The following is a 13,223-nucleotide window of genomic DNA, read 5'->3' as shown; positions in this document are numbered from 1 at the left end:
CACCCACATTGTTTGCGTCACCAGATGAAGACTCTGGCAATTTACCCAACCCAAGTGAACAACAAGCAGCTACTGAGGATCTACCTACGGTATGTGAGGCGATTGACGACAGCATTCCACTTCCCATGCAAGATGTGCAAAGTGACAGACCTCAGCTAGTGTGTACAGAGGCACTCAACGATCACTGTGAGACCACTGGTGACTCCGGTGACACCATGATACTTCCATCCTCATTCGCTCGAACATCTCCACGAGTCAATGCATTCCTGCATGTTCCGACTCCAGACGTGCAGCTTCAAGAAACCTCAGCTGACTCCAGTGAACCTGCTAAGACTCCGGACGGGGAGCATCAACAAACCAACACTGACTCAGTTAAGACAGACCAGATTCCAGATGGGGAGCAACCAAACGCCGACTCTGATTCATGTAAGCCGGACTTTACTCCAGACAGGGAGTGCCGCAACCTCAGTGATGGCACGCACAGGGTGACAGCAGATTCCACAATGACAGGAGATGGATCACTTAACAATTACACTGGATCAGTGATAACAAGCAGCGTCTACAGTCTAAGAGGAATACACCAATATTCACCACAGCTATATCCACACATTTATTCCACACCAGCAGTACAGCCAATGACAGCTCATGCTGGGCAAACCCAGTATTCAGGCATGCTGCAGCCAGCAGTCTATGCAGAATATTCTCAAACAGGCCAGCACCATGGATTGCCCACTAATGTAATCAAGACCGAAGGAGGACTACCGCAAGCGCAATCTGCACTACAGACTGGATGCCTTATTTACAGCCCAGGATTTGCTGCACCCCAGCCTGGCCAGACGGCATATTCCTATCAGATACAAGGTTCTAGTTTCACACCATCACCAGGTATTTAGGCGTGCAGCAATTCTGTTTCCAATTCAACAAGCTTCAACGGTTCTCAACAGGATCACCCTTCCTGCACAGCCGTGGCCAGAACCAGTATGTACAGTCTTATCCAACTTCGACATATGGCACGTCCATGACCTCGAATGATACTGTTGATGGTACCTCTTCAACGTCAACACCTTATCAGCTACAAGATGCCATCCGACAGCACCACCACAAACATCGAAAAAAGAAAGGGACTTCAAATCAGACAGCGAAGTGATTTGACCACTTCTTGGTTCCTGTGGCACAGGGACGTTGATGGCGTTCATAACCAAGAGAGACATTTGACCATGATGATTGATGGTTTTTGGACTCACACGGATGATTTGGACTTATTGTTTAATCACTGTTCTCATGACTTGTATATACCTTAACCTATCTACCTGTTTTTTGTTCAATTTTCTCAAAGTGTGCAGAAAATATGTAACATATAAAAAAGGGAGGATGTGGTGATGTGCATCAATGTAAATGCATGTAGGTTAGCTAGACACTAGAGGGAGCAGCAGTGACATCACACACACACACACTCAACCAATAGATCAATTAGATAGGACCCGACCAATAGACATTCACGATACACAAAGAGGTGACACGACAACAGGGGGGCATTGCACCAACCCATATATAAAGGACACCACACACATGATCTGCCTCTTTCCAGTGGAGACAGTCAGTGAGTACAGACACAGGGTTGATTCAATATTACACCCACCACGTGGATTGCAGCAACTGGTTAGTCAGTCTGGGTAGCTATCGTGGGATGAGCAGTAGTGTCGAACCCGAGTAATAGAAGTGTAAATAGTTTAATAACCGTGTTGAAGTTATCTCCACGTCTGAACCTTCCTTTGTCAAGTGCACCACAAGGAAGCCGCTTATGTTACACCTACAACATAACAAATCACTGGGTACTGACAATAGACGTTTTCAGATAGAAGGTGCAGTTTGAAGTAGCAAAGGTACCTCAAATGTGGGAGATTTGGTTTGCACCCAGTGTCACAAGCAGGAAAGCACATGACCTTTCAATGAAATGTTTGGATGAATGTGGCATGGCCCAATCGAACTTGCCTCAGCATTGATTGGTGGTTTACCAATGGGTGCTATCTGACTAGCTCTTCAAGAGGGGTGGGCACCGCTGTCAATCCTCTGTCATCACCACGAGGCTGATTCCTTCCCAACTCCTGGTGAGAAGGATTTAACAAGTGCAAGAACATCTCGCTGCGATTGCTTAACAGTCAGCGAATGAGCATCCTTCCAATTTCCAGGGTGTAGCACAGGACAAGATGGGTATTTTGGGTTTCCTGCAGTAAATGAAATGTGAGGACCATTTTAAATCGAGGGAGCTAAAAACTGGGAGGGCTGAGCAATTTGAAAAAAACAGTTGGGACACCAGGACATTTGGAGGAAAATCCACATATAATTATAAAGGTTAGCCATCACTGATGAACTTAGATTTTGAATGGATGACTCAATACTTTTTTGAAGCATTCTGGGGTCAGGTTCATCGGGCAATTGTGCCCACTCAAGCAGTAATAATTCCTGAGAGTGGGTGGGAGATGGTAGTGTAGTAATAATGTCACTGGACTAGTAATCCAGAGGTTCAGGCTGATGCTCTGGGGGACAAGGATTCAAATCCCACCACAGCAGTTGGTGGAATTTAAATTCAATTAATGATCTGGAATTGAAAAGCTAGTCTCAGTAATGATGGCCATGAAACTAGCATCAAAGCTCAATTGGTTCACTAATATCTTAAGGGGCGGCACAGTGGCAAAGCGGTTAGCACTGCTGCCTCACAGCTCCAGGGTCCAGGGTCCTCAGGTGACTGTGTGGAGTTTGCACTTTCTCCCTGACTCTGCGTGGGTTTCTTCTGAGTGCTACAGTTCCTCCCACAGTCCATCTTTGGTTAGAAGGATTGGCCATGCTAAATTGCCCTTAGTGTCCAAAAGGTTAGGTGGGGTTACTGGGTAACGGGGATAGAGTGGAGGCGTGGGCTTAAGTAGGGTGCTCTTTCCAAGGCTGGTGCAGACTCAATGAGCCGAATGCTACTTTCTGCACTGTAAATTCTATGATTCTAATGATTGTTCCTCTATTCTTAACCCCTTGCATGCAAACTTCAAAATTGAACGAGTGCTATGATGCTGCAGAATCACTTGGCAAGCTTGGGGATTCCTTTGGAAAGGTTGCCATGGAACACTGATGAAACAATGTGCTCCTAACCTCTTGCTGTATGTTTAAGTAAGCATTGAAAAATCACCCTAATGGTCCAAGCAAACCGCAGATCTGGACAATGCCTGCATCTGAGATGAGAGCTCAGGATGCAGTCGAGTGGCTGAAGCTGTTGCCACTCAGTCATGTTGTGTGGGGTGGTGTTGGATTCATTTGTGGGATGTGGGCATCGCTGGTCAAGCCAGCATTTATTGCCCATCCCTAACTGCTCTTCAGAAGATGGTGGTGAGTTGCTTTCTTGAATTGCTGCAGTTCTTGAGGTGCAGGTACACCCACTATGCTGTTAGAGAGGGGGTTCCAGGATTTTGTCCCAGCGACAGCGGAGGATCAGCGATATATTTCCAAGTCAGGGTGGTGAGTGACTTGGAGTGGACCCTCCAGGTGGTGGGGTTCCCAGCTGCTCTTGTTCTTCTAGATGGTTGTGGTTGTGGGTTTGGAAGGTGCTGTCTAAGGAACCTCGGTGAGTTACTGCACGGCATCTTATATTCTTATAGATGATAAACATGGCTGCCACTGTTCGTGGAAGAAGGTGCAATCAAGTGGGCTGCTTTGTCCTGGATGGTGCCAAGCTTCTTGGGTGGGTTGAGTGGGTTGGGGTTGGTGGGGAGTTTGGTAAACCATTAATAAACACTGGGCATCAATGTGGTGGCCAGGACTCACCGGTATGTATTAAGCGGCTTTGACAGGTAACTAAGGTATGACGCGACTGCTAGACTGATTCCCAGGACAGCAGGACTGACAAATGTATTCACTGTAGTTCAGAAAAATGAGGAGGATCTCATAGAAAGAAAGAAAACTCTTAAAGGACTAGACAGGGTAGATGCAAGAAGGATGTTTCCAGTTGTGGGTGTGTCCAGAACCAGGGATCATAGTCTGAGGATAGGGCATAGGTCATTGAGGACAGAGGTGAGGAGAAATTTCTTCACCCAGAGAATGGTTAATCTGTGGAATTCGCTACCAGGGAAAGTAGTGGCCAAAACATTGCATGTTTTCAAAAAGCAGTTTGCACTTGGGGCAAAGGGAATGAAAGGGTTTTGGGGAGAAGGCGGGATCAGGCATTGGATGATAATCCATGATCATAATTAATGGCAGAGCAGGCTTGAAGGGCCTAACGGCCTCTTCCTTCCCCTATTTTCTATATTTCTGTGGATCAGTGGTCCTCAGGAGATAACTGCTGACCCTCATGTTTCTCTCTTTGATACAGCAGTGAAAAGACTCAGTGAAATGGAACCTGGCGATCTCACTGCCTGCGTCATTGACTATAGGCAGGAGAGATGGAGTTAAATGCGACAGCGCCGCTTGGCTTACAAAAGGCAGGAGCAGAACTCTTAATAGCAAAGGGCGATAGGGCCTTCTCTGGACACAGAGGTTGTGAGCCAGAGAGTCATCATTCGTAGACCCAACAATAGATGCAGGGTGTATAGAAGGCGCATATGCTACCTGCAAATGAGTGAGAATCAGTGTCACTGATAACTGCACATGTCAAGGGCACTGGTCACACACATGTGCCATCTTCTGCAGGATCTGTGCAGGGGTGGCCTTTAAATATGACACCTGGATTACTGAAGTTCTAATGTAATGTTGGGTAAGTGAATCAGAGGCCATCCTACCACTGATCTAACATGAAACCTGTGCCTCTGCATTTTTGAAACAGAGTGTCACACAATACAGTGGAAAAAAGCGTTATTGCCATTGTTGGGTCAGCATCACGTTCACCGCCCAAAATTGGACTTTGCCAATTTAAGAGCATAAGAACTAGGAGCAGGAATAGGCCATCTGGCACTTCAAGCCTGCTCCACCATTCAATATGATCATGGAAGTTCTTTTCATGGACTCAGCTCCACTTACCCGCCTGCTCACCATAACCCTTAATTCCTTTACTGTTCAAAAATATATCTATGTTTGCCTGAAGAACATTCAACCAGGTAGCCTCAACTGCTTCACTTGGCAGGGAATTCCACAGATTTACAATCCTTTTGGTGAAGAAGTTCCTCCTCAACTCAGTCCTAAATCTGCTCCCCCTTATTTTGCGGCTATGCCCTTGAGTTCTAGTTTCACCCACAGTGGAAACAACGTCCCTGCTTCTATCTTAACTATTCCCTTCATTCTTCTAAATTCCAATGAATATTGTCCCAAAATGCTCAGTCTCTCCTCATAAGCTGTAAGATCTCTTATTTATCTTTTAATAAGAGTTGATTGTCCGCTTGATTGGAGGTGGCCAAAATATAACTTTATTGCTAATGATTCACTTCAACACTCTACATAAGAACTAAATCAAAACTCAGAAACAAAATATTCAAATGCATGGCAAAGAGTTCTTTTATCAAGAAACATAAAGAAATCACTTTTTAAATAAATGAATGGAATGATTCAAGAACTTGAGAAGGTAGGAACTCAGAGACAAACCTTGACCGCAAGGTCTTACTATTAAGGGAATCCTTATCTATGGACCCATCCCTCATTTACTCTCATTGGTTTCTAATTCTCAGCTGAGACCTCCTGGTTTATTCAAATAGATGTCTGTTACTTAGAGGGCAATTTACTAATTAAACATTGGCCATTACTTAAGATTGACTGGTGTCTGTCAGAAATAATTTAAAGTCTACGTTCACTGCCTTATGAGAAGGGGATTCTCATGCCATGGCTAGCCATTAACCTTGCTGTAATTACTTAATTGATACATTCTTATTCCTACATGCACTGGAATACCATGGTCTATTCATTGTGTGAAACATTTGGTGCTGAATTTCTGCAGATATAACTCGAAAGTTCATTAGTTTATTCATTATCTGAAACAATGACTACCTTTCCACAGTCATGGCCTTTTGAATAATTCCACTCTCTAGCTAAGCATTCAATTAATACCTAAAGACACCAATAAATCAATGAATCAGTAAATCAATAACCTATCATAAGCCAATCCTCTCAACTCCGGAATCAACCTAGTGTATCTCCTCTGCACACCCTCCAGTGCCAATACATCCGTTCTCAAGACCAAAATTGTACACAGTACTCCAGGTGTGGCCTCACCAGCACCCTATACAACCTGCAACATAATCTCCCAGTTTTTAAACACCATCCCTCTCGCAATGAATGGCAACATTCCATTTGCCTTCTTAATTACCTGCTGAACCTGCAAACCAACTTTTTGCGATTCATATACAAGGACACCAAGGTCCCTCAGCACAGCAGCATGCTACAAGTTTTTACCATTTAAGTAATAGTCCATTTTGCTGTTATTCCTATCAAAATGGATGACATCATATTTACCAACATTTGCTCCATCTGTCAGACCCTTGTCCACTCACTTAAACTATCCATATCCCTCTGCAGACATTCAGTGTCCTCTGCACACTTTGCTCTGCCATTCATGTTTGTGTCATCTGTGAACTTCCTACAGTCCTTCCTTTTCACTCGTATTTACATTTGCTGAGCACTGTGAAAAATCACTTTAAAAGTCCTCCACTGTTACTCAATTGTCCCACCATAAAGCCTTTGCTCCTACTTTAGCCAACTCCTCCCTCATCCCAGTGTAGTCTCCTTTGTTTAAGCATAAGACACTGGTGTTGGATTTTACCTTCTCACCCTCCATCTGTATTTTAAATTCAACCATACTGTGATCGCTCCTTCCAAGAGGATCCCTAACTATGAGATAATTAATTATTCCTGTCTCATTACACAGGACCAGACCTAGGATAGCTTGTTCCCTCGTAGGTTCTATTTCATACTGTTCAAGGATATTATAGGGGATACATTATCCTCTTCAAGGCTGCCTTGACCGACCTAGCTTGACCAGTCGACATGTAGATTAAAATCCCCCATGATAATTGCTGCACTATTTTTGCATGCATCAGCTATTTCTTTCTTTATTGCCCGCCCCACCGTGATGTTATTATTTGGTGGCCTACAGACTATGACTGTCAGTGATCTTTTCCCCTTACTATTTCTAATTTCCACTCAGATGGATTCAACCTTTTTCGCCATAGAACCAATATCATCTCTCGCTACCGCCCTGATGTCATCCTTAAATATCAGAGATACACCACCTCCCTAACCTTCCTGACTGTGCTTCCAAATAGTCTGATATCCCTGGATATTTCACTCTGAGTCATGACCACCCTGCAATCGTGTCTCTGTAATGGCCACTACATTATACTCATTCGCAATGATTTGTGCCATTAACTCATTTACCTTGTTTTGAATGCTACGTGCATGCAGGTAAAGTGCCCTTATGCTAGTTTATTTGACCATCTTTTTGAATCCTAACATCTCCATTAAAAACATCTCCTGAGTCCTCCTTCCCTTTAACTTTATCATAATTTTCCCTGGCATAGAACCCACCTCACCACATGCTAACCTGCTGTTTTACTTCCCATTAACCATTATTCTTCCCATAGTTTTATCCTCCCCCCCCCCCCCCCCCTCTACGACCACCACCACTAGCTAGTTTAAAGTCCTTGTGACTGCCCTTTTTATCCTTTCCTCGAGAATACTGGATCCAGGTCGATTCAGGTGAAGACCGTCCCAATGGTACAGATCCCTCCCGATTCAATACTGATGCCAGTGCCCCATGAAAAGGAACCCCTCTTTCCCGCACCACTACTTTAGCCACGTGTTTACTTCCCTAATTTTGTCCTCCCTATGCCAATGTGCACGCGGCTCGAGTTGTAATCCAGAGATTCTAACCCTTGAAGACCATTCTTTAACTTAGTTCCTAGTGCCTGATAATCCCCCAACAGGTCCTCTTTCCTAGTCTTGCCTATGTTTTCTATCCCAACGTGGACCACAATAACTGAATCCTCTCCCTCCCACTCCAATATCCTTTCAAGCTGGTCAGAGATATCCCTCACCTGGCACCGGGCAGGCAACATGCCATGCAGGACTCTCGGTCCTCTTACAAAGGATGCTATCAATTCCCTTAATTATAGAATCATCTACAACTACCTCTCATCTTTTTGATCCTCCTGCTTGAATGGCCTCCTGTACCACAGTGCAGTGGTCTGCTAGCTCATCCTCCTTACTGCCCTTTTCCTTATCCACACAGGGAGCAAGTACCTCAGACTGGTTGGACAAGGTCAAGAGCTGAGGCTCTTCCATTCCTGAATTCATGATCTTGCTAGTTGCCTCACGCACAATCACACCCTGCTGTCCCTGCCCACTGACCGGCGTTGAGGTACTTAATCTACAGGGTGTGACTGCCTCCTGAAACAAAGCGCCCAGGTAACTCTCCCCGTACTCTTAAACTCCAACTGCCTTGAAATAAGAGCCAACATTCCATTAGCCTTCCTGATCACCTGCTGCACCTGTGTGCTAGCTTTCTGTGTTCCGTGCACAAGTACCCCCAAGTCCCTTTGTGTTGCAGCTTTCTGCAGTTTGTCTTCATTTAAATAACACTCAGTTCTTTCGTTCTTCCTTCGAAAGTGAACAACTTTACATTTTCCCACATTATACTCCATTTGGCTCCTTGTTAATCAGCACAGGTGGATCAAATGGCCTCCCTCTGTGTCATAAATCTCTGTGAATCTAAGGCCCTCAATGAACTCTTCAATTACCTTAATTGCGATTGTTACTGAATTGGGTGCATTCCCGAGGCTGTCGGCATCAGGAACGGCATTCAGAAACCCACACACAAACTGGCACCAGTATTTTCACACACCACTCACCTCTGTTTTTGTCCCATCCAGGAGCTAAAACCCTAGGTACCTGCTCAGTGCTAACTTCAAATGAAACACTTACTTAATCATAAATGAGTGAAGACATCTTCCACTGCCATTAACCATGGTCTAAGCAGAAACTTTACAAAACCTTAACAGAATGAACAGTCTCACAACCAGGCTGTGATATTTAATGAGGCAAGCTAAATGATATTACAAAACACAATGCTGCAGCATAATGTGTCTGAATGCAGATGTACACCTCAATATATTAAAGGTTGCCACGATTAGTTCAATGCTACCTATGTCATGATGATAAATGAGGAAATAATTTTTAATATACTTAAAATGGAGAATCGAGTTGCTCATGATCAAACGTGACATGTTGAGTACCATAATAAAAACAAAAAAAATCCTGGAAATGCTCAGCAAGTGGAGAGAGAAACAGAATTAATGTTTCAGGTTAATGGCCTTTCATCAGAACAAGCTGAGGGAAATCTTATAAATATGATCAAATATAAATACTGTCTAATTAATAAAATCTAATCACTAAATAGAAACGTGATAAGCTAATCATGATGGACAGTTGACCCTATGGGGAGGGGATAGGCATGTTGGCCAGCCTGGTGCCTTCTTGCCTACCTTCAACCTCTCCCCTATATTATGGATGTTGAGTAAGGTGTCAGGCAGCACGTCTGACTACCCCACCGTTAGACATATTGACGTCTTTAAGTGGACAATTAATTGCCACTTAAGGGCCTCGTTCTGCTTTTGCAACAAATTTTCAATATGTGGGGGAAGGTGAGCAGCTCGGCAGTTTTGATGTTTTCAGTTCGAAGGGGAATATCGCCATTGGGGTAGTGGTGGATGTAGTGATATGCATCATTGTATATACGCAAGGGGTTAGGGTAAATACACTACAACTAAGTAACCACTAGAGGAGCACCAGAGATGTATATATACATAGACAAACAGGAAGTCAGGAGACTCTTCACAGGAACGCCAGTTGGTGAGCAGGACACAGACAGGCAGCTCAGATGTAACATAGTATAAGCGCTGAAGAGAGAACAAACTCATACAAATAAAGCATCTACTTCAACTGTAAGACTACAAGCTTTATTCAGACACAAGGAATAATACAGTGGAGGGGGTACTTGTGCCCATCGGGGGCAGCTCCCGAACCCCAAAAGATAGTACCCGCCCCATCCTTCCAAACCTAGATTCTCTAACTCCACCCCCACTCCCTCCCTCACTGGAGTCTCCTAACCATGTCCATCCAAAATTCACAGTTATCTTAAATCTGGTATTCATTTCACTTCTTTGAGGTTATAGTCCCAGACTTGGCCACTACTGTCTTCTGGTGCTGCTGGGTCTACAGAGCTGCTAGCCAATCAGAGTGGCCCTGAGGGGCAGAAGTCCCACTCTGCACTCATTAAGGCCACCACCAGTGTAATATTGCTGCAAGGCTGCCAGATTTCATATTGGCAAGGTGCCGACTGACTTATCGACTGGTGGTGTCAATAATCTGTAACCCCTTTCCCCGTTCTTAATATTCAACCCCCTATCTGTCTAAATTATTACAAAATATACACTAGTGGAACATAACATGGACTAAACTTCAAATAATTTGGAAGGTTACTTTAAAATATTAAAACTCAAATTTAATGGTTGAAATGTTAAGAGAGAGGAAAGATGAATATTACTTTAATTAAAACCGTTTGAGTGATTTCAGGTTATCACTATTGTAGATTTGGACTGAATGCATGATATGCCTGTTTAGGCACATTTGATAGATATTAGGCACGATTCTCTCGCTTGAGCGAAACGAGACCGGTGAATAGCAGGAGAGGCCAAAAATTAGAACCGCGCCAGGCGCCAATCATTTTGCGATGCAATCGGCCCTCTCCCATAGGCAAAATCCGTTCATCACCCTAGCATTGTTGGCCTCGGTGCCACGCATTGCCACCTGTGATTATAACTTCTGGGACTCCTCTAATCGCCCATGGATCTGCTGGAGTGTCGCTGACATCTCCCTCTGAATGTCCTGACCGCTCCCTATCATCTCCATCAGCTCTGGGAATACCTCTTCCATAGGCTCAGCATCAGGCTGGGACCCAGCTGGATCCTGGGATCCAGCAGACCTCCGACTGTCTCGCCTGGGGATTCCTGCCTCCACCAGATATACATACGCAGCTGTGTGGTTCTCACCAGGCTGTGCCCCAGAAGCCTGATCACTAACATTTCCACATGAGCTGCGTGTATCTGCACTGGTGGAGGGTGGGGATGACAGCTGTGACACCTCAATCGGGTCTTTCTCGGAGCTCTCCTTTGAGGTGGTCCCTTGGAAGGTTGTGATGGGCCGGCAGTGTCGCCTTGAGGACCTGTGGTAGAATAGACATGTGGTCAGTGGGAGGAAGTAGTCAGTCAGTAAGGCAACAATAACTCACATTTAACAGGTCCTCCATGCGAAGCCCGGTGGTTCCTCACCTCTGCGGCATTTGCCAGCCTCCACATTGGTGACCGTCCTGTCCTCGGCCACCCCAATCACCTCCCGGGCCCGCTCCTCAGCAGAGGTGAGGATTCTTAAACCTGGCCCCACTACCAGCCTAGGCCCTTGCCCAGTGATTGTGGGACAGCTCTCCCTTGAGGAGATGCAAAGAGGGCATTGTTCACAGTGGTGGGAGTGGGGGTGTGAAGGAGGGTTCAGGGGGGGTTGAAGGGTGAAGAGATGGGGTCAGGGTTGGAGGAGTTTAAGGGAAATGGGGGTGGGGGTAGTGTTGGGGGACGCATGGAGAGTTAAGGGGCGGTGTGCTCACTTAGGGGTGGAAATGTCTTGGGGTGGGGGGTGAAGCATTGGTGTCGACTCACTTGTGCTATCCGGTGTAGGTTGTTGACCTTTTTCCGGCACTGGAGCCAGTCCTCGTGGTCACACTCCCATCGCTCACAGCCACCGCCATCTCGTCCCAGACAGCACTGGCTGCCTTGTGACTGATGTTGCCCTTTTTACCTGCTATAAATATGGCAATCAATAAGGTTGACCTTCTTTTTTTAGATCTCAATATTATATTGCTCAGAGTCGCCAGGTATCAAATGATACCACCACAAGGTTCAACCGGGTATCGATCAAAGAGCCAAACACCAGTTAGTTAGTTCAAGATCAATGGTACTTTATTTATACACACAATTATCATGCGACATAAACACTACTAGTTAAACTACACCTATCAACTATGACAACCTGTACTTAACTTCAGGAACCAGGCTTAGGTCAGAGGAACAGTGGCCTTTGTTCGAATCTGGATCTACTGGGTCTGGAGAAGTAACTGCTGTTCAGCAGGGCTCATCCGTCTGGTAGCGGGCGTTGAACTTGAACTTGCTTCTGGTGGTGCTGCAATTGGAGGTGGACGTTGCCAGAGCGCCAGATCCAAGAGAGATCGAACACATGGTGTGTCTCTCGCTTTATCCTTGGGGAGTTTCGCGCTCTTTGGGCGGTCCTTCGATTTGGTCCCCATTAATTGGGTAGTTCCCGATCACTGTATTCGATTTGAGCCAATAAATGGGCGGCTGCCTTGATGGCCGGGCGTGTCAAAAGCGGTCATTGACCCTGTTGTTTTGGCTTCCTGAGTAAAGGGAGTGGTGCCGAAATGTCAGTATCAGTCCTTTGTCTTCCGGCGATGGGCCATCAAAATGCTAATTGGTTTGGGGTTTCGATGCTGTCTGGATTCTTTGTTCACAAATATACATTCAGGCTATGAGCTTGCTTGAATCTTACATTGTCCATATTTCCCTTTAGGCTTTGCGAACATCCATGTTTCTTGCTGTAAGTGGCCATCCCAGATGGCTACAGTGACCCTCCGGGGATCCTCGGGGGAACAAGACATCGCTCCTGGCCTTCTCTGCATCTGGGAGCCTCCCCAGATCTGCATCCCAGAATTTTGGGACAGTCTCTTGGGCGCCATTGTTGCGAGTTGGCAGGGGTTGGCTGAGCAAGTGCTGCTTGGCGTTGTTAGTGAAGGGCTGGCGAACGCGGCAGCGGCGAATCGGCAGGAGAGCCTTTATTTCCAGCGAGAAGCCCGTGGGGCCTCGTTTAGTGAACCAATTAACGGTGAGTAGCATTGCCGGCCTCACTGGGTCAAACGCCAGGACCTCACGGCAATTACCGCTCGCTACCACACTTAGAAACCTTTCCGGAGAATCGTGGCCATTATCTCTTTCCAATGTACTGTGCATGGTTATTATAAAATGTTTTGTAATTCTCTCTTTTACCATGCAATATTTTCCCCAAAGGATGTATAACTTCACTACATCATTATTACATTTTAATGAGCTGCTTTGTATACAATGCCTTTTTGTCAGCTAGTTCGTACTAAAATCTATTCCAATAATGGAATTTGTTACGTTTTAATGATTTATACAGTG

Source organism: Scyliorhinus torazame, chromosome 11, assembly GCF_047496885.1.
Source record: "Scyliorhinus torazame isolate Kashiwa2021f chromosome 11, sScyTor2.1, whole genome shotgun sequence".
In the NCBI taxonomy this organism is placed as follows: Eukaryota; Metazoa; Chordata; class Chondrichthyes; order Carcharhiniformes; family Scyliorhinidae; genus Scyliorhinus; species Scyliorhinus torazame.
This window is presented reverse-complemented; position numbering follows the sequence as displayed.